This window comes from Notolepis coatsorum, assembly GCF_963971535.1.
Source record: "Notolepis coatsorum genome assembly, chromosome: 14".
Taxonomy (NCBI): Eukaryota; Metazoa; Chordata; class Actinopteri; order Aulopiformes; family Paralepididae; genus Notolepis; species Notolepis coatsorum.
This window is the reverse complement of record NC_140178.1, coordinates 57495095-57518009: the sequence shown is the minus strand read 5'-3', so window position 1 is coordinate 57518009 and position 22915 is coordinate 57495095. Positions and strand designations below refer to the sequence as shown.

Below are 22915 nucleotides of genomic sequence, written 5' to 3'. Positions count from 1 at the left end.
AGAATCAGACATGCTTTGTTTACGCTTCTAGGCTACTGGCGCATGCCTGTGATGTAAGCAGTACGCGCGACCAGAGCCTTGACAACCCTTTCGTCATCGTTTTATGCGGTTTGACAGTTTAGATGAGAGCGCAAAGGTTTATCGTTTCTAGGAATTCCACCCTGGAAGGTAGTCTCACTTTTTTGCGGTTTCACCCCGTAAAAACGCCGTTTCCGTATAAACGAAAGGCACATCCGAAAAAATATTTTTGCGGATTCACCTGCTAGCGTTTCCGTCTAAACGGGGCCTGAGGTAGGTAAATAATTTTTTTTAGACTAAAGTACAGAAAAAAGGTACCGTTGGGTACCGGTATCGATTCACAGGTACCGGTTCAAATGTGAAAGGTACCCATCCCTAACAATAAGTCAAGAACAGAACAAGAACAAATTTTAAATAAATGCAAATAAATGAAAGAATGCAAGCACTCCCAGACATACCCGACGCGAGGGTAAGGAAAAACTCACTAAAACCTAACAATAGGGAAAAATGCTCCACAGGCAGTGTGGAGGAGAGAAACCTTAGAAGACCTACAGTAAGTTTGGGGGGGGGGGGACTAATGGGATAACTGGGGTTGCAACAAAAGTGCAACTAGGGCTAAAAACACAATAAAATAAAATAATAATAATAATAATAATAATAATAATAATAATAATAATAATAATAATAATAATAATAATAATAATAATAATAATAATAATAATAATAATAATAATAATAATAATATATCCTTCTTAGCAGACTTCTTAGCTTAACATCCCAGGGAACTAGGGATAACTGGGGATGTTGTTTGCTCCCGACAAGAGTCTCAAAGTCTGGGGTGATGGTAGACAAAGCAACTCTGAGGTCATGATCAATGTCCAATCTGTTCCTCTGCTTTGTCTTCAGTGGACCAGAGCTGAGAAGCCACTTTCACAAAGATAGGTAGTGCAAAAAAGAAATTATAAAAAAGAAATAAAATTATATATATATTTTTTTTACACATACATCCACGGCCCACTCAAAATGGCCCGCGACCCACCAGTTGAGAAACACTGTACTAGGCCATACCACTTCCCTCTTCGTTATCTAAAAGTGAACTAAGACACACACACTATTACTTACACACACTTTACTTGTACCGGATCTCCTCTCTGGTAAACAAGAATACCCTGAAGACTCTAGCAGGAGCACTCATTCAAGGGTACTACGACTATGCTTGCACCTCATGGTACCAAAGCACCTCAAAGGCACTAAAAAACAAATTACAAACATCTCAAAACAAGCTAGTCAGACTACTACTTGACCTGACTCCTAGAACCCACCTCACCCCTGCCCACTTTGACAACCTAGGATGGCTTAGAGTAGACGACAGAGTACAGCAACTTGCAATGGGCCTGGTCTACAAGATACACTACGCGACCAAGATACCCATGTACATGTCAAAATACTTCCCAAAGGTCAGTGAATACCACGATCACAACACCAGAGGGAGCTCCACAAATCATGTAAAACCCAGATTCGGCTCAAACAAGGGACTAAACACGTTTCGCAATTATGCCACATCAATGTGGAACGCCCTGCCTAAAGCTGTAAAGGAATGTGAATCACTACCCACCTTCAAAAACACTCTCAAAAAACACCTACGTGAGACTGCAATTCGAAACTGGCCCCTACAAATGTCCTAACCTAGTTGTACAGTAAATGACCAAGTAAGGCTTTGTCAACATTCCAATGTACAGTGTAAAATGTGTGTGTGTCCCCTACCCAACCCCCCCCCCCCCCCACCTCCAATGTACAGCCCTCACCCAACCCACCCAACCCCACCCCACCAACCTCCTCCAATGTACAGTTTCTACGCCAAATGTATATACACTCCTTTTCTGGACACTTTTGTATCACAAACAGTACTGTATTTGCAAATCTGATATGTCATAAATGTATAGATGTAGCAGTACTGTCTATCTGTATGTCATGTATGTCATATATGTTATGATGAATTGAAAATGGGGGACCCTGGTGGAAACAAGACGAAAGTCTTTCTCTGGTCTGCATCCCCTTAACAATTGTATGTATTGAGATGTACTGTACTGTACCCATTCTGCAATCTGTTAATAAACTTTTCAATCAATCAATCAATCACACACACACACATTGATGGCAGGAAATCAACCGGAGGATACATTTGAAGTTTTTTTCTCTGGCTAGCTGCTCCATTCATTACAGAGCATAGAACACATGTACTGTGTTTCATCGTTCTCTATCAACAGGCATAGTTCCTAGTACTTGGAAAATGGCTCATGTATCTCCATAAAATTACAGAATTTGCATGGGGTACACATTCCGAGAGTAAAATTATAGTGTATCATTTGGTGGTTTGGGTTTCTTGATGAGAGTGATATGTTGGTATGTTTTGGAGACCAAACCTTGAGTAGACTGACCTGTATATATGCTATGTATTGGATGCAGAGGTAATTCTTCCCCCCAGGGAACTCCATAAGCACACAAGGCAGATCAAAGCTGCAAATAAAATAGAAATTGTGTGCCCGGTGCCTGGGAGATTAAACTGTTGCTGTAGTTCCTGAAATGTACGGAGGCTCAAATCTTTGGTAATATTGAATAATGTGTGTATCCCTTTGTCAGACCAGCGGGGAAATGAAACAGGCCACCCTCCCAAAAGTAAAGCATAATTATGGAATAATGGGATATTGGGGTGGAATTTTGGATTGATCTTGGTGTGGTTGCTCACCAAGCGCCATACTGAAATTACCCTTCCAAATAAATGTAGACAGCATTGAGTGCAGCCTATCCCAATACCCCACTGGAGGTGACTGAGGGATCATGGAGCTGTAGAAGTTGATGCGTGGCAAAACATTCATTTTAATGATTGAGAATCGAGACTGTATGGAGTTTGGGATTTGTATCCATCTATCTAAATCGGCCTCTAGAATGAAGGAGCAAGGTACAGTTATACAGGAAGATGGGCACGCTCCTAACAGTGGTTTGGTTCTAAGAATCTAAAGTTCAAAGAATCGAAAGTTCGATCAAAGTTTAAGAGTTAAAATTGTATATTGTATAGTAGTGTACATAGGAACCAGTTTCTCAGGAACTTAGCATGTCTTTTTTATCATGCATAATGCATATCTTGTGTCTTACCTAGGGCTGGGCGATATGGCCTAAATATGATATCACGATATTTTCTGACCTTTCGGCGATACACGATACGCATCACGATGTTTTTCTTTTTTTCCCCCAAACAATTCATTATGAGGCTTACCAAGACAGTATTTGAGTTTGCAAGCTAACATTAAAGACAAAATAAAATACCCATGCATTTAGCATTTTTATATTATATATTAGATTTAGATTATTGGATTATTAGATTATATATTGCATATATTTAGCAATGAGATATTATATGATTTAGATACGAAATATGATGAATTGAAAATGGGGGACCCTGATGTAAACAAGACGAAAGTCTTTCTCTGGTCTGCATCCTCCAGTCCACTGTTGACTGTTGTTGTATTGAGCTGTACTGTATTGTACCTATGCTGCAATCTGTTAATAACGTTTATATTCATTCAGTCGGCAAACAGAATCATTTTGATTGACAGTCGCGTCTGCCAATTACGTCACATCGCTTGCACCCGCCCTGCTGTTCTTAGCACCAATCGGCAAGCGCGTATAAATTTTTTACTTCCGCTATTGGAGAGCTCAATGAAAACAACAATGGCAGCGGTAGCTCGCCGCGGCCGACTTTTACCTTTTAGCTCTGCAGAATGACTAAACGACTGGAGGCATAATGATTTTACTGCAACGGATGTTATAATAAAAGCATTTCCATACATCTGTCTGATTGAAAACGTTATTAACAGACCGCAGAATGGGCACAACGGAGTCAGCACGGGCTGAGATATGAACGGCTAATGCTTGCTATATCTAGGTCGACCTCGGTCGTTGCTATGTAAATACGCTGATGTTATTGAAAGTGTAACTATATAACGTTAATGCCACAAAACGAATGCCTTTGTTATCATAAGTAGTAACTTTTGATGCAGTAGTGTGTGTGTCGGGCGGCACTGTTCAAAAGTGTCAACGTGTGGACCAGATTGACGCAACACAAGCCTCTTGGGCAAAACATCACGATATCCACGATACGTTTAAAAAGTGTATCGTTAATGAACTGTACCCGATATTTATATAATATCGTCATATCGCCCAGCCCTAGTCTTACCTATTTTCTTTTTTTTTATGCCTATTTTTATTATTGTATTTTGCACAATCGATGCAGGCATGACCACCCGCATTTCACTGTATGCCCTGGTGGTATGTATGTGACAAATAAACCTCTTGATTCTTGATATAATTGTTTGCTTTATAGACGAAGGTTGCAACATAATTATGTAATGTAATGTTGTTGGCTGTGTAACGGAGAGCAGCCGCCCAGGCAGCGCAGCTCCCGACTCATTATTAATTTAATTAATTAATCCAATCCACTTTATTTATAGAGCACATTTAAAAACAACAAAGTTGACCAAAGTGCTGTCCAAGTCCCACAACATAAGATAAAAAAAAATATATAATATATTAAAATATATATAGTAAAATAATTATAATATTCTCGGCCCCGAAGCTTCGATGGCCAAAAAAAACGTTGAAGGTCAGCCCTACCCACAAGTACACACAAACAACCCTGACGCCCCCCGCCCCTCTATCCCCACAAAGCATTTTTATTTTTTGGTATCTCACGTGAATCGATACTCTGTAGTACCGACGTGTTTCGGTAAGTACCTTTAAAAGTACCAAATTCGGTACCCATCCCTAGCCAGCACTGTAATGAACAGGGGTACATGCCGGTGTTTGCAGTGCTAAAACTATATTAAATATTATAGCTATGGATCTAATAATATAGTAAATTGTCAGTTTCTTCCGGTCAAGAGGCAAGAAACAGATACTTTTTTCATCAATACATTCCCGTTTTATACCGTGGTGAATATGAGTATAGTTTTAGAGTAATTCTGTGTAATCCCAGGAAACGCTGCTAAACAGCGTTTTATTGCATTTCACTAGGAAGCATGCCATTCCTCGGATCAACAATCAATCTGAAATATTATGTATTATGTTTCATCATGCATGCATGCAAGGGTGGGGGGGGGGGGGGGGGGGGTTAATGCTTCGATTGTCACCAACAGCATACGTTGTGGAGTAACATTACAGGACACACACGGATCACAATAAAGGCATGCTCGGATCAACGCAAGATTGATAACATATAGCCAGGGGGGCGAATTTAGAGCCCGCCACCCGCCATTGGCGCTCAGTTTTTACGTTTGGCGCCTCCCACTGAGAGGTCTGCCCGCCGTGTGGCGTGTAATCAATCAATCAAGTTCATAACGATACTCTTATTTTGAAAATCTGTGCGGGTCTCATTTCCGCCCCAAGCGCATCTCCAGTCATAATATCGATGGCTCCGGCAGTTAGCAACATTCGGTTCGTATGATACTCTTATTTTGAAAAAAAACGTGGCAACGAGTCATATCCACCCAGCCCTGCAGCGGGATACTATTGGCTAAGGGCTTCTGCTCGTATCAACACAGAGGCAGTCTGCTCTAGTCTAGAAGAGCGGACCTCCATGAGCTACCGTTACTGTTTAAACAATGACCCAGTCAACTATTCACTTTTAGTTTAATACATGACGAGGCATTGTCTAACGGTATCTAGCTGGCTAGCTACTGATAGCTGCTGATATCAACAAATGCTCCAGCAATAGTCGACTCGAGTGCATAATACCTCCGTTCCCTCGTTAGCTAGCTCACGTTAGCTAGCTCACGTTAGATCTATATGTCCCAGTAAACTAAATTGTCTTAACGTTATCTAGCGGGCTAGCAGTAGCTACAGATAGCTCCTGATATCAATGTCTTATAACATTGATTCAATGCGTATTCTAGCTGAGGGCATGTTGAATGTGATTTCCAAAGAACCGTAACATTATACCAATAGGGTCCAGCTGCATCGCCGGAGAATCCTTGCATGCTGAATGTAGGGTCTAGCTGAATATAGGGTCTAGCTGCAGCGCCGGAGAATCCTTGCTGGAGCTGGAGGCTACTCAAGTATACACACAGACAGTGGAGCTGTTTGCAGATAGCGAGCATTTTGATTTATTGCGTGGTGGCGATGTCTCGCAGATAATACAACTACAAGTATGATTAGATAATATATATATTTTATTTAAAAAAAAATTATATAAAATATATATATATATATTTTTTTTAATCGAAAAAAATTTGGCAGGTAAGAAATATGCTTGGCGGGTAGATTCTTCCCATCTACCCGCCACTGGCCGGTGAGTTAAAAAGTTTATTTCGCTCCCTGCATATAGCACTAGGGGTGGACGGTGTATACGGTATAAATAAACGGTATGAATTTGCGCTACGGTATGGATTTTGACTATACCTTGTAACCGGTAGAGCAGCTCTAAAATAGCAATGACGTCACATAACCACAGCCAGGGCTCGACAGTGTGACTATTTCACTCGTAATTTCCCCTAAAAATAGATATGTGCGAACTGGAAAATATTATTTAGGAGCACAGAGGCTTTGCGTAGTGGGCGTGTCAACGCGCAATCGTCATTTCATAATAGACAGAGCAGAGCGGACCTTCAATTCTAGAAGCAAACTAGCTCTTCTGCCCTGCGTTTGAAGGCTGTGTGACAACGCGCAGTTTCTATGTGTAATGTAAACTCTGCGACGAGTCCAATGGTCTAACATGTTTTGCATCCTCGCCATTCTGGAATGCCCACGTCGCGCTAAAACCTTATGTAATGTTAACTGTTGATGTAGACTCAGAAAGCTAACGTTAGCTCCACTCCTAGCAGCCTGTTGATGTAGCCTACACGTTAACGTTAGCTCCCTCTAGCAGCCCCCTCCCTCCCTCTCTCTCTGCTAACAATCCTGATTCGATTTTTGAACCCATTTCATTAAAAAGGAAGATATTGATGGACATTAGCTATAGTATAGTGTAACGGGGAAGCCAGTGAGTCTATCCACAGTCACAGAAACAGGGGTGTAACAAGTGTTGACAAGTGACTGTGGCATTACGGGCTGGTAAGTTAAACTCACTTCCTCATAACAGGGTTAACAGACGCATAGGTACGGTACATAGGTGTGGATCCACTTCTTAGTGCAGCGGCCTGTGTCGTCGCCCGCGGCGCGGGAGCGCCCCTGTTCGACTCCCCCTCGGGACATTAACATTTAACAACAACACAACGCAGACCAATATGATCCGTCACAATAGCTCAGCAGCTGTAACAGAATCATTTGATTATTTTGTATTATTTACGTTTTAAGTTAACGACAAAAAAAGGTTTTGCATATTTCTATTGCAGTGTTGCACAATAAATGTTCTTAAAATACCTCTGTACTATGTGAAATATGTCCTAGTAATACAAGAGTATAGTAATAGCTGCCATACCAGTGTTTTACCCCTTCAATATGCTTGATATGCTTCAAATTATACAGGGATATAAATTTTAGACCATACCATCCAGCCCTATATTACCTTGACTAGGATGTACTAGTGTTGTCAAAAATATCGAAGTATCGATACATATCGATACTGAATATTTAAAATGGTTTCGATACTAATTTCCCGAAATACCGATACTTTCTGCAGTATCGGTACCAGCTGGCCAGTGTTCTACCGCAAGTTGTTGACACGCTGTTCAGAGCACGCTTGCCCCTCTGCCTCCTCCAGCCCTCCCCCTCACAGAGCCGTCTTCAGTTTGTAAACAAACATTTTAGCTGAAGATGGCAAATGCAGAGCCTCCGCAACTTGTGCTTGTGGATAAAGAAAACAGCAGAAGTGCTGTTTGGAGGTACTTCGGGTTTGAAGTAAACAACGAAGGACAAGCTAAAGATGCCCCAATGCTATTTGCAAGCGGTGTTACAAAGCAGTGCCAACGCGGATCTCCATAAAGAAATGAAAGAGGTTCGTGACAGCTGCTCTTTCAACGTCACTGTGACTGAAGCATTAAACCATTAACTCTAGTTTAATACATGATACGTTGTCTACTGATGGCGCATAATATCAACAGCTGATTCGTTGTTAGTAACGTTACAGCTATCAGCTAACGTTAGCTCCGTTAGCTTAGCTGGCCACCTTTATAATTACTGCATGGAAACGGAGTAACGTTAACGTTTAAACGTTATGTCGAGGTCATACATACTACAGTCGACATAAGGTTAACGTTACCCCGTTTCCATAGCAGCAATCTTGTTGAAAATGTAACGTTACTAAATGTGTCTCTCTCTCTGGTACTAACTGTAATACAAACAGTTCAGTTTGTCAGGTACATGCAACACAGATTACAGTGTTTACATCTGTCTGCTTGAGAAAATACCATGTTCTGCATCTGCAATAAAAATGATTGAAGTGAGATGAATTTTTAAATGTCTGATCTAAAGATAAACAAAGGGTTTTAAAAGTGTTATATTCATCTTCTCTTATAGTACCAGAGAGAATCAACCAGCAACAAAAGCAAAATGTGTTTAAAAAAAGAAAAAGATATATATATATTATTATTATTATTTTTTTTTTTTTTGGTATCGAAATGGTATTGAAGTATCGATACTTTTCAAGGTATCGTATCGAAGTCGAAATTCCAGTATCGTGACAACACTAGGATGTACTGCAAAAAGAATAATCCAATTATCTGATCGCCATTCCAAGTATTGATCTCAATCGTGTTGCCAAGATAATCCACGAAAGTACATGAATCCACAATGCTTGATTCTCCCCAATCCATGTGTTATAAACGTTGCTACTGCCTGAGTAGGAAAACCCGGACTGGATTTGTTAGATCAACATACAGGCTGAGCCAGAGACAATCCAAGGATGTGCAATAGTGGCCGCAAGGCGTTAGGCGGCGGTATTGGACGTTTGCGATCTCAGACCCATTCAGGACAGCCTGCACAGGCTGCCCGGATGAATTATCAATGGAAATAGCAAATAAAAGGAATAACGATCCAGAAACGTGTTAATCAGTGCCAGTGATTGGCACTCAACCATTGGGCGTCAGAAACGTGTTTATCCGGGGGGGCAGGTGGCGCACGGAGATTACGTTCGTCACCAACACCGGGAGACACTAGGATTCGCCTGTTCGAATCCAGCTCCCGGCGTTGCTATCAGCTTGGCTGTCCTCTCACGCTGATACAATTGGCTGTATCAGGGGGTGGGAAGCTGAAGGGTGGGTCCTGGGCGTTGTGGACAGCGACCCCTACAGTTCGGTCGGGGCGCCTGCTCAGCGAGGGTTGGATCTGAGGAGAGATAGTGTGGCCTCCCACACGCTACACTCTCCCCGGTGAGAACCTGCGCGGCCAGGTTGGCCTGCCCCAGGCTGCACATGCGTCGGAGGAAAGCATGTGACAGTCTCCGGTCTCCCGGACCAACAGTAGGGGAAAGTACGCAACAACCAGGAAGGGTGGGATGGGAGAAAATCGGGAAAAAGGAGGGGAAGAAAGATAATTAAAAAAAATAAAAAAAATAAACGTGTTTATCCATGAACTGCCACCCACCACCCAAAAATAAAAATAAAAGTAGCCTTCCCAAAATCAAGAGTTTGGGAATCAAACGCCCTCCTCGGGTCCAAGGAAACGTTCTGCCTTGGCAACATCTTCTAAATGCATGAGTTTGATAGTCGCTGGGTAGATGAGGAAAGCCATGAACCCAGCTTTGCGCACCCGATCCATCACCGCATAGCAGGGCTTGTGTCTCTCCCGGGCATATGCACTGAAGTTGGGAGTGATCCGGATCTGTTGGCCATTGATCTCCAGCGGTGCTTTCCTTGATGCCTCCAGGATTAGGTCTCCATCAGTAGATCTCAGGAGCTTTAACAGGATTCTCGGCTTGAAGTCACTGCGGGGTCAGCCTATTCGATGCCTTCTCATCGAGTCGAGTCACTAAATCTCGAGTCCGAGTCGAGTCTTAAGTCCCCAGTGTTGAGTCCGAGTCCAAGTTAAAGTCATCAAGGTTGAGTCCACTTCACAGATGTCTGTTGAAATTTGAGGTTGTCTCAGTCTTCTCTTCAATAGTTTGTTTACATATCGAACATCTAGTAGTGCTCTTTGGAAATCTGGAATTTGATGTAAAATCTGTGTAAGAAAAGCGCACGATTTGGGGCATCTCTTTAGGCATCTTAAGTACTGAACATGAGGGTATCGACGTGAATCCGCATGTAGGTGGAACACGCGTGTCTGCCCTTGCACAAAATTAAATAATGTTACAGTTAATATAGCCATCAATATCTTATGCCAAATGATTAGGGCCTATTACAAAATAAATAATAAATAAATAACTATTTATCAATTAACAAGTCCGAGTCCTCGCCTGCACCTTCAGAGTCCGAATGCAGTCAATGCTCGAGTCCAAGTCATCAGTGGTCAAGTCCAGGTCCGAGTCCTGGACTCGAGTACTACAACACTGTTTCCAGGTTAGTAATACTTTGAGAAGCGGACGGGAACCATGTGGGGATCTGAATGGTGAGATTTCGGTCTTCTCTTTTAAGCCCAAATTTATAAATTGTCCCTTCTTCCCCCGTCCTCTAGAATAGACTATTTAATCTCCAATTGATCAAGTTTCTCTTTGGAATTGACGGCAGTTTGTTCCGTTATTGAAAGTGAAACTCTAGAATCCAAAGCCGTAGCATCCGTCTTGATCTTTTTAAAGTCCTTGTTTATTTTCTGTATATACAACTCTAAGCGATGGAAGTGCTCATGGGAGTTTTGTTCAGCAATAGCGAAATGTTTGGTCAAAGCCGTGCCCATGTAATCAGCCCACACAGGTTTATCATTTTCACTCATGCTTCTTGTCTGCGTTTGATTTGCCTTTAAAATTGTCTTTGCCGCTTTTAGGTGGCATTTGCAACTCTTTACTTTCTGTAGAATTCCTGTATATTTACAAACTTTTTAAACAACGGAGGGAGAGTATTGCGCGGAGTAAACTATTCTGCCATCTCTGTCAGCTCACGTGAACCATGTATCTCCATTACATAAAGGTGGAGGTAGAAGTTAGAGCAATATGGAATCCGCGATCACGGAATCGCGGACGGAATCGCGGAATTGAGCAATAAAAATTGAATAAACTATATAAAAAAAGAAAATTAAAATTATTATTATTATTTTTTTTTTTTTTTGGGACTTGTACAGCACTTTGTTCAACTTTGTCAGTGCTGTAAAGTTTAAACCTTTTTAAATCTTAGACAAACAAAACACTTTGCTTTCATGAAATATTGTAAGCCGTCATTTGAGGCTTTATAAAAGCAGCACAATGAACACAAATCTGTCAGTGCCGAGTCCGACCTCATCTTAAATAACAAACAGCATTGCTTGTTGTAGTTAACAAAGAGAGGCAGAGTTGATTTAGCAAAAATATATATAATTTTTTATTTATTTTTTAATCGAATTTTATTTTCATATTCGAATCCCATGCCCATCGAACGAAGCTTCGAAGTATTTAAGACAGCCCTATTAAATGGACTGTTATATCTTATTAAATTGTGGACATTTATTCATTCCCACTTATTAGACACTATTTCTGATGGTAAAATGAGCGTACAAAGCAAAATACAGAATTCTGAAATATTAAAACGAAAAAAACGGAATTTGGAAAAAAATAAAATGGAATTTGGAAAAAAATAAAACGGATTTCATATGGCTCTAGTAGAAGTGTCCTACATAACTATAGACTGATCATCACCAAACTGTCCTGTCGATGTCGAGTGATATAGTGATACTCTACTAGTGATATATAATTGGGACGATATTTTATATATATATTTTTTTATCCACTTTTTCTCCCATTTTCTATATTTTCTCCCATCCCAATTTCGTATCATCCAATTCAACCCTCCCCTGTCACGAACGCTGTTTCTTGCCTCCCACAAGCCGGCTGCAATGTGGACTAAGTCATACATAGCACAAGTCCCCTCCGGTACTTGAGGTAACAACAGTCGCATCTTTTCACCTGCGCAGCTCGATCTCTCAGTGGCGAGGAGTAACGTGGGAGGCTCACGCTGCCCCCGACACTTCCTGATTCTACTGCGCAGGCGCACCAACCGACCTGTAGGAGTCGCTGTCCACAACGCCCGATCCCCACCCATCAGTTTCCCACCCCCTAATACGGCCAATGTGTATTAGTATGAACGACAAGCTAAACTGAAAGCAATGTGGAGCGCTGGGCTCGAACAGGCAAGCCCAGCGTCTCCGTCATTCGTGGCGAGCGCCTTGCCCACTACGCCACGTAGCCGCCCGGACGATATTTTATATTTTAAGATAATCTGCATCTAGGGGCGGCTAGGTGGCGCAGTGGGCAAGGCGCTCGCCACCAACGCAGGAGATGCTGGGTTCGAGCCCAGCTTGGCTGGTCGTTCATACTAATACAATTGGCAGTATTAGGGGGTGGGAAGCTGGTGGGTGGGGATCGGACGTTGTGGACAGCGACTCCTACAGGTCGGTTGGTGCGCCTGCGCAGTAGAATCAGGAAGCGACAAGGGCGGCGTGTCCCTCCCACGCAGACCCTCGCCGCTGAGAGAAAGCGCTGTGCAGGTGAAAAGATGCGACGGCTGCCTCCTCGAGTACCGGAGGGGACACGTGATGCAAGGCTTCGTCCACATTGCAGCCGGCTTGTGGGAGGCATGGCCTAACAACGTTCGAGACAGGGGAGGGTAGAATTGGACAATGCGAAATTGGGGACAGGAGAAAAATAGAAAAATGGGGAGAAAAAGTAGATAAAAAAAAAGATAATCTGCATCTTTTGGCATTGGCCGATTCTAGGCCTGCCGCGATAAGCAATAAATCGATTAATCGGCGCAATAATTAAAATTAATGCAATGATTTTGACGGGCGCGATTAATTGCTATTTGCAAGTTTGTTTTAATGAGGCGGAACCAGTACCCCTCGTCAGTCACTCTCCGTGTGGGGGGCCTTACTACAGAGCACAGCACGGGAGTCCGTGGGGAAACGCCACATAGCTTAACTACATTTCTCAATAGTGTTGCTCCTTTTAACCAAGTAGCATTATTTGTAGTGTAACGTTAGCTATTTTTAGACCCAAGTAGTTACTCGCTACTGCCCGGAGAAACTGGACTGCTAAATAAAGATTAAAGATCTAGTGTTCGTTGATGCTCAGGGGAGGAAATTAGGCCACTTTAGTCACCAATTGCGAGTATTTTTTACGTTTGGCGAGTAATTCATGAAGAGCACTCGCCAGTCTGGCGAGTACTAGTAATTACAAAACAAAACAAAAAAATCATTCTGCAATCTGCTGATTCGCTCACTGGCACAAGCCGAACTCTGGCTCCCCCCTTGATTCCTCCCATTTGCGCCTCATAATAATCCAACCATAACCAATGAACATCATCGTTGTACAGATGCGCTCTAAGCTCCTCCAATGAACACTCATTTTCTAGAAGATGCCGCCCATCTAGGGGAAGTGGACAGATCACTGCGCGCGGACCTACAGACTCCTGCCACCGGCTTGACAACGTAGACAAACTTAGACAAAAACACATCAGTGGATGAAAATAATTGCATGTAGAGTCGTCGCTTTCGGATATCAGTGCGGTCTGACATGGGGGCGAACAACAGCATGCGACGCGTCTCCTTCGAGTCGGATGAGAATGACAAGTCAACCAGCATTAGCCGGCTAGCTACCTAGCATGTAACAAGCTACCATAACGCGCGTTCAACATAGTGGACTATACTGAGCGGCTTTGCTTAAATGCAGCCGAGTGACATTTTATTATTACCGGGTTTCCCCCCATATCACCACTCGCCCATATGCCCTTCACAACGGTGATGTTGTCATACTAGTCATTCAGAATACACCTGCTGAACCCCTAGCGTCATCTTACAGCACAAGTACAGTACAACCAGAATACATTTGGCATACAACCAGAGTGCAAATGTAACAAGTCAAGTTGTTTTATTTAGCTATTACATTACAGTGAAATGCTTGGTTCTTTCACTGCCCAACTCAGTCCAACCCAGTCCAGCCCAGCATCTTTCACTGCCCAGTTCAGCCCAACCCAGTCCAGAATAGTTCCCTCTTTCATGTTAATATGTGATATCCTAATATTTTGAAGAGTAGAGACAGTGTGATTAATACATGTTGTATGCTAATATTGTGGAGAGTAGAGACACTTATTCATGTTTTATGCTAATAAATATTTTAACGAGTAGAGACACGGTGTGATTATTACTATGATTGAAAATCAATTTAGACGAAGACATACAAAGAAGTAATTATCACAATTAGCGATTTTATTTTTGGCTGGTAAACAAATCAGTTTGGCTGGTAAAAAAAATCATCTACTCGCCAGTTGGCTGGTAAGCCAAAAAGTTAGTTTCCTCCCCTGTCAATGATGCTCATTCAATGCTAACAACATTAGCTAAATAGCTAACAAATGAAATACAACGTATAGCATAGCTACAACACAGAATAACGTTAATAGAATTACATGCATCATTGTTTACAATGAACGGGTGGGGCTAGTCAAAGGACTGGACACAGGGACAAGTTAAACATGAATTTATTTATTATAACAGGTAATCGAATTGTGCTGTAGTGCCTACGCACCACGGCTATTCTATTATATACGGCTTTGATGCTTCCTCCTCATCGTTGATTGCCTGTAGTAGCTGCATCTAACGTTAGTAGCTAATGTTAAAACTAACCTAAAGTTAGTTGTTCAGGCCTAACAAAATTAATAGTTGGTTTCAGGTTGGTTGTCAGTTTGGCCATGGGTAGGTAGGGAATTTATTTTATTTTATTTTTTTATTTTATTCTTTCCCACGGCGACTATGGATAGGGAATTTCTTTATTTAATTAAAATGTTCACAACAACATGGATGCATGTACTCTGCCAGCATGTTTAATATCCATAATACTAAATGTTTGACTAAGATTTCTATGAAACTTTATTAAAAAGATTTTTTTTTTTTTTTTTTTTTTTTTTTTTTAAATAATTTTTTCTAAAAACTCATAAAATATATTGGGTCGCACCTAAATCGGCAGGGTCGGTCGGCAACCTGAAACCAACTATTAATTTTGTTAGGCCTCACCAACAATCTCAACATTTGTTTTATCATTAGCTCAAAAACACAAAACCGGACGAGACAAGTTGGCCGCTCATAGGTGCTGCTAGGATAATAACAACAATACTTCCGCTCCGGTCGGTGGGCTTCAAAATAAAAGTCTAAAACACCGGAAAAGACGGAGCGGTGGGCTTCATTAAATAAAAGTCTAAAACACCGGAAAATACGTTTATTTTGTACAGCGCTTTCCTCCACGAGTACTCGAGTACATCATGTGATCAATCGATCTGGATTATTTTTGCCCATCCCTAGTTTATCCTGTGCTGAAGTCTCCATTCCAATAGAGATAGTATATATTTGTGTTTATTTGATTATTGCCTTTTTATTTATTACGTTTCCAGTTTTTTCCTCACTTTATTAACATTTTGTACATGGTACCGCGGCGCAAGGTACATTAATAATACATGTACATGTTAAAAGGATGACACAAAAAGCCAGACAGAGGGCTTGTTTCCAGTTTCAGTTTGTTTTATAATAAACAATCAAACTGAGCATTTTTTTATTTAGGATATTTAAAATGTCTTCCAATGTTAAATAAAGTTTATTGCACTTTGAAACGGTGTCCTTGCATTATTATGCTATTATCATTATATTAGTGAATTTTTAAAAGAAAATTGAGAACTTTTGGGAAATAAATTCCTCCAAAAAAGATTCTCTAACCGGTCGCAATAATATCGCTTATCGCGATATTTTTGGGGGCAATTAATCGCCCAGAAAAATGTGTTATCGTGGCAGGCCTAGCCGATTCAGAGGCTGATAAACAACTTGCATTTGTGTGCTTGCTTTTCTCTCTCCCTCTGTGTGTGTGTGTTCTAGGGATGCACCGATATGAAAATTGGACACCGATACCGATTGTTCAACTAACACAATCGGCCGATACCGTAAAAGTATTTGTAATTTTTTTTTAGATTTTTTTTGTAATTTTTCTTCTTTTTTTTAATGAAACTACTGTATATAAGGAGTATTCCAACGTAAATCACATTTTCACCAGTAACGTTAGTCTTCCATCTGCCGGTAGCTCATGCTAGCTAACCTAGCTCATGTTAACGTAGTCACTGAGCGACCACCTCGCGTACACAATTAATGACATGTTGCGGACAGCCATATCGGTGACAATGTTTAGCTTTTAGTGCCAAATGATAAGAGTCTGAAGCGGAGTCTCAAAAGAGAATGTTGAATATTTAGTAGTAACTTTGATGCAGTAGCTTGTGTGTGTGTGTGGGGGACTGGGGGTGGCGCCGTTGTGCAGGACGCGACTAAATTTATCGGCTACTGCCATCGGCACATCAACAAGGCACTTATCGGCCGATACCGATACCCGACCGATACATCTGTGCACCCCTAGTGTGTTCAATACACCAAGCTAACTTTGCACAGTGTTTAATGAGAGATTGTAAAAGAAATATGTAATAAAAAGGTGTCCCGTCCATGCACAAAAGGTGTCCCGCAGGGATCAATCCTGTCTTATTTATATTAACGATATTGGATATTTAAACTTTTCTATTTGGGAAGGCATCTCTATTTTTTTCTTCATTATAAGCCTAATTTATTGCCTAATGCATTAGTCAGCTTTTTCTCAAATTCAATTGAATTTCAATCTTTCTTATCTTTATTGAGTATCTGATATGATTATAGATGATGTCTAGATAATGTAAAACAACTCAATAATAATAATTACAAAAAATATTTTTTTTTCTTTTTTTTTGGGCGATCAATGTATCCTTCAACGATTCAAATATGTATTTAGAAAGTTAGTTTTGAGCCTTGTATTGTATTGTTGACCCAGTGCAAAATGAATGATGTTCTCTGGGACTATTGCAGTGTTTCTCAAAGTGGGGGGCGCGCCTATCTGTTGCAGCTGCACTGTTCTCCATGAAAATACCATTTCTCAAAATCTGAAAATCATTATTTAATAAAACACAAAAAAGGATCACCAAGTTACTCTGGATAAAAAAAACCTTTACAGACAACATTGAGACAAAGCTTCCTGACACATCTCCATCCAAACTCTTGGAAGAACTATTTGAAATCTCATCTGATACCACCTAGAGAGCTAGTTTCAGAGTGTGGTGCTGAGTACCAAGTATCTCATGATGCAGCAGTTAAGGTGTTGATACCATTCAGCACCACATACAGTATCTGTGTGAAGCTGGCTTCCATGACAGCTCTGAAAACAAAATATAGGGCCAATTTGAAAGGTCACGATATTGGTGTTATTTCAATAAATTTAAACATGGCCCATTTCATGACTATTTTGTTGGGGCGAGGGGGGGGGCCAAAATATTTTGGTCCGCCAAAGGGGGGCCTGACAGAAAACGTTTGAGAAGCACTGGACTATTGTTTGGCAATTATTTGCATATCGACTGAATGGGTCTGACATTGAAAAAGTTACAGAATACAAATATCTTGGCATACTGGCTTGATGAGAAATGTACATATTTAAGCAGGGCTGTACGCTAAGCTTTTTCACTAGGGGCACACTTGCCCCTAAATGAGAAATTTAGGGGCAAAGAATATTTTTTAGGGGCACATTTTTAAATAACTATTTTACCATTATAATAGGGCTGGGCGATATGGCCTCTAAATGATATCGCGATATTTTGACATTTCCTCTAAAGCACTTAAAAATGCTTGATTGAACCCTTTGATGCATACAGTCACGCCAATATGATGATTATAAGAAGTCCCTGCAACATATGTTTGCATTATTAAACCATGAAGATGCTTTAAAAAATAATTTAATGAAAATGTACTAAGAGTAGTCTACTGACACTGACAATTATTTACATCTAAGACAATTTATATAAAAACTCTTGGGTGCCTTTTACACAGTACTGTGTTTTCTATCCACTTTAGCCAAACACACACACACACACACACATATATATATATATATATATATATACACACACTACTGTGAGAAAATAATAATCACACAGACTTAATGATTTTAGAATATTTCAGATAATGAAATTAAATGTTTATATCATCAACTATCCAGTTAGTATTTATACTGTGTGTAACATTTGGCTACTTTAAATCATTGAATGTAGAGAGAGAGAGGAGAGGAGAGAGGAGAGAGGAGAGAGGAGAGAGGAGAGAGGAGAGAGAGAGAGCCCCCTCCCTTCAGGTTTTGATCGTCTCTAAGGTCTAAGCTGCCGTAGGTGATGACGTCACACTCGAATGTAAACAGGAAGAGATGGAGACACACAGAGATGGGAATTGAATGATATACAGAAACGAATAACCAATAAATATGAAGTTATGTTTAAACTTCTGTTGTCAAGCGTTGTCAATATAGCCCACCCCCTTTCCTCACGAATGGAACTAGTCTTGTGGAGTCCGCTTTGACCGTTTTCCAGGGTTAGCAGAGATCGCTAGTTAGCTTAGCATAATCCTAATGGAGACCTTGGTTAGAAGCTACCGTTAGCTCATTGCTCGTGTCAATTAAATTGCATGTTATTAAAGGTCCGCGCTGGTCTGTCTAATGAAATTACAACCGCAACATTATATTGCACTGTACAGCCCTGGTTGTAGGCTAATGTTTTACTACAATTTGTATGGATTAATTTAGGAGTGAAATGCGAATGAAGGGTTGAAATCACCACTCGCAAGCTTGCCCCCAGATATTATTTTAAACTCGCACGGACCAAATTAGGGGGCAATTTGCGATCATATCATTGCAGTGTACAGGCCTGTATTTAAGTACCATATGATATAGACAATCTTGTCAGTAAATTGCAGCACAAGATTGGCTCATTGTACAGGAATAGAACCAGTTTCCCAATGATTAGCAGATAGAGGGTCATTGAAGCAGTTTTTAGATCTGGCCTGTATTATGGAGATGTGATTTACTGTATAGAAGTGCTGCTCCTTCCACTCTGAAATCTCTAGACACAGTTTATCATTCTGATGATGTCTAAAGTGTATAAAACTCACAGGATATGTTTCATAACACTGTTGAACCATGTGTGTGAAATAATTTTGAAATATTGAATGCTCAACCCCTCTCTCTTTCTCTCTCCCCTCTCTTTTTTCTCCTGTCTCCCCCTCCTCTTCTTGCCACTCTCTCCCTCTTCTTCTTCCCTCTCTCTCCCTCTCATGTTTAGACGGAGAGAGTCTGAACAGAAACCGCAAAAGTAGTCTTGCGGTCTCACTTTTAATGTTGCGTTTAGACTAGTGTTTTGGGATGGAATTCTGCGTGCAGACGAGGCTGTAACGACTCGAGACGACGGAGCCCCGCTGTCACACGATTGGCGCATATGTCACATGACGTGCTGTGAAGACCCGCCCTACTCTGCCTCTGATTCGCAGACTGTGGGTGGGGGAATGTGATTGGACCAAAGCAGAGTCACTCACAGACAGTGGCTCCAGTCACTAATAGTTGTGATAGCTGCGGGACAGATTCTTGTGTATTTAAAAGTACTGCCAATGTAGCCTTCAGGTGATCGCCATGGATAGAATCAGACATGCTTGATTGATTGATTGATTGAAAAGTTTATTAACAGATTGCAGAATGGGTACAGTACAGTACATCTCAATACATACAATTGTTAAGGGGATGCAGACCAGAGAAAGACTTTCGTCTTGTTTACATCAGGGTCCCCCATTTTCAATTCATCATAACATATATGACATACATGACATACAGATAGACAGTACTGCTACATCTATACATTTATGACATATCAGATTTGCAAATACAGTACTGTTTGTGATACAAAAGTGTCCAGAAAAGGAGTGTATATACATTTGGCGTAGAAACTGTACATTGGAGGAGGTTGGTGGGGTGGGGTTGGGTGGGTTGGGTGAGGGCTGTACATTGGAGGTGGGGGGGGGGGGGGGGGTGGGTTGGGTAGGGGACACACACACATTTTACACTGTACATTGGAATATTGACAAAGCCTTACTTGGTAATTTACTGTACAACTAGGTTAGGACATTTGTAGGGGCCAGTTTCGAATTGCAGTCTCACGTAGGTGTTTTTTGAGAGTGTTTTTGAAGGTGGGTAGTGATTCACATTCCTTTACAGCTTTAGGCAGGGCGTTCCACATTGATGTGGCATAATTGCGAAACGTGTTTAGTCCCTTGTTTGAGCCGAATCTGGGTTTTACATGATTTGTGGAGCTCCCTCTGGTGTTGTGATCGTGGTATTCACTGACCTTTGGGAAGTATTTTGACATGTACATGGGTACCTTGGTCGCGTAGTGTATCTTGTAGACCAGGCCCATTGCAAGTTGCTATACTCTGTCGTCTACTCTAAGCCATCCTAGGTTGTCAAAGTGGGCAGGGGTGAGGTGGGTTCTAGGAGTCAGGTCAAGTAGTAGTCTGACTAGCTTGTTTTGAGATGTTTGTAATTTGTTTTTTAGTGCCTTTGAGGTGCTTTGGTACCATGAGGTGCAAGCATAGTCGTAGTACCCTTGAATGAGTGCTCCTGCTAGAGTCTTCAGGGTATTCTTGTTTACCAGAGAGGAGATCCGGTACAAGAATCGCGTTCGTTGGTTGACTTTTTTTATTACATTGGATGCCATTTTGTCACAGGAAAGATTAGCCTCTAGGATGGAACCCAGGTAGGTAATTTCATCTTTCCTTGTGATAATATTGTCACCCACTGTAACCGAGAAGCCGTCGGTCTTGCTGAGTTTGTTATTTGAACCGAAGAGAATGGACTCTGTTTTGCCCATGTGTAATGATAGTTTGTTGTCGGCGAGCCATATGCAGATTTTGCCTAGTTCCGAGCTGAGGGCTTTTTCAACCTGTAACTTGTTCTTGTCAGAGACCAGCAGGGCTGAGTCGTCCGCAAACAGGAACAAGTTGCAGTCACAAGCTGACGACATGTCATTTGCATAAATTAGGAATAGTAGCGGTCCTAGTATGCTTCCTTGTGGAACACCACAGCTCACTGTGAGAGGGGGGGATAGGGTACCGTTTACTTCCACCATCTGTTCCCTCCCCTCCAGGTAGGATTGTATCCTGCTTTGTTTACGCTTCTAGGCTACTGGCGCATGCCTGTGATGTAAGCAGTACGCGACGAGAGCCTTGAGAACCCTTTCGTCATAGTTTTATGCGGTTTGACTGTTCAGATGAGAGCGCGAAGGTTTATCGTTTCTAGGATTTCCACCCAGGAAGGTGGTCTCACTTTTTTGCGGATTCTCCCCGCAAAAACGCTGTTGCCGTATAAACAAAGGGCACATTCGAAGAAATATTTTGCCGGTTTCACCAGCGAGCGTTCCCGTCTAAACATGGCCTGAGTGTGCACATGCATGTGTGTGTGTGTGTGTGTGTGTGTGTGTGTGTGTGTGTGTGTGTGTGTGTGTGTGTGTGTACACACACCACCAGGGATTTAACCAATCACGATAGTATCACCAATTCACCACACACAACAACAGCGTGGGAGAATTATTACCAACCAGGTCATTTAGAAAAAGAGAGACAGAGACAAAGAGAAAGAGAGAGAGGGAGAGAGAGAGAGAGAGAGGAATGTTTCCATGTATAATAATACTGTATGTGATAGACTGTATTTGCGGGCATGTTTAGCCTATAGGCCAGAGTTTTTCTAGTTGGTTTGGGCTATTCTGAAATAATCCCCCCCAAGAAGTTACAGTACCTACCATACTCCCCTGTAGAGAGCTGCATGCAGAGTACAGTAGCACTTTGACAGTCCATTATAGACTCTAGTCTATATGTCAGTAACTTCTCAACACAGTTAAGCAGGGATCATTTTGCCAAGCTGCAAATCCGTAACTCGTCATAATATTCCCCTAAAAGTTTAATTATAAACATAGCTTAACTCTAAAGGTACTAAGGTAGAATATGTAATACTGCAGCCATACTTGTTATTGCACTTTGTTTACACGTTTTGGTCTGAAGTGTGGGTTGGAGTTTTGTAACTTATTATAATGAGACTTTCTCCAGACCTCTCTTGGCAAAGTCTGAGGTGTGGTGACTCAGCAGTAGCAACATCTCCCCTACTACACCCACTCAACTCCAACCTACACATCAGACCAAAACAACCACCTCCAATGTACAGTTCCCCCGGACCCCCCCCCACCCACCCAACCCCACCTACCCAACCTCCTCCAATGTACAGTTTCTACGTCAAATGTGTGCTCTCTTTTCTGGACTCTTTTTGTATCACAAACAGTACTGTATTTGCAAATCTGGTATGTCATAAATGTAGCAGTACTGTCTATCTGTATGTCGTGTGTGTCATATATGTTATGATGAATTGAAAATGGGGGACCCTGCCCTGGTCTGCATCCCCTTAACAATTGTATGTATTGAGCTGTACTGTACTGTACCCATTCTGCAATCTGTTAATCAATCAATCAATCAATCAATCAATCATGTAAACAAAGTGAAATACCAAGAGGGGCTATTTTGCATAGAGGTCGCTGTTTGACAAAATTACAGATTCTACCTTTAACTGTTACCGCTAGCTACCTACAAATTAAAACATAAATTGTTGAAAGCCTGTTGAAACTACCCAGTCGACAGTTTTGATTGATTGATTGAAAAGTTTATTAACAGATTGCAGAATGGGTACAGTACAGTACAGCTCAATACATACAATTGTTAAGGGGATGCAGACCAGAGAAAGACTTTCGTCTTGTTTACATCAGGGTCCCCCATTTTCAATTCATCATAACATATATGACATACATGACATACAGATAGACAGTACTGCTACATCTATACATTTATGACATATCAGATTTGCAAATACAGTACTGTTTGTGATACAGTC

At 41.3% G+C, this 22915-nt stretch overlaps 1 protein-coding gene across 1 annotated transcript in view; it reads right to left on the bottom strand.

Moving 5' to 3' along the window:
* Positions 1–22915, bottom strand: part of crlf3 (cytokine receptor-like factor 3) — a 143761-nt gene that overhangs the window by 120184 nt on the left and 662 nt on the right. The window lies entirely within an intron of this gene.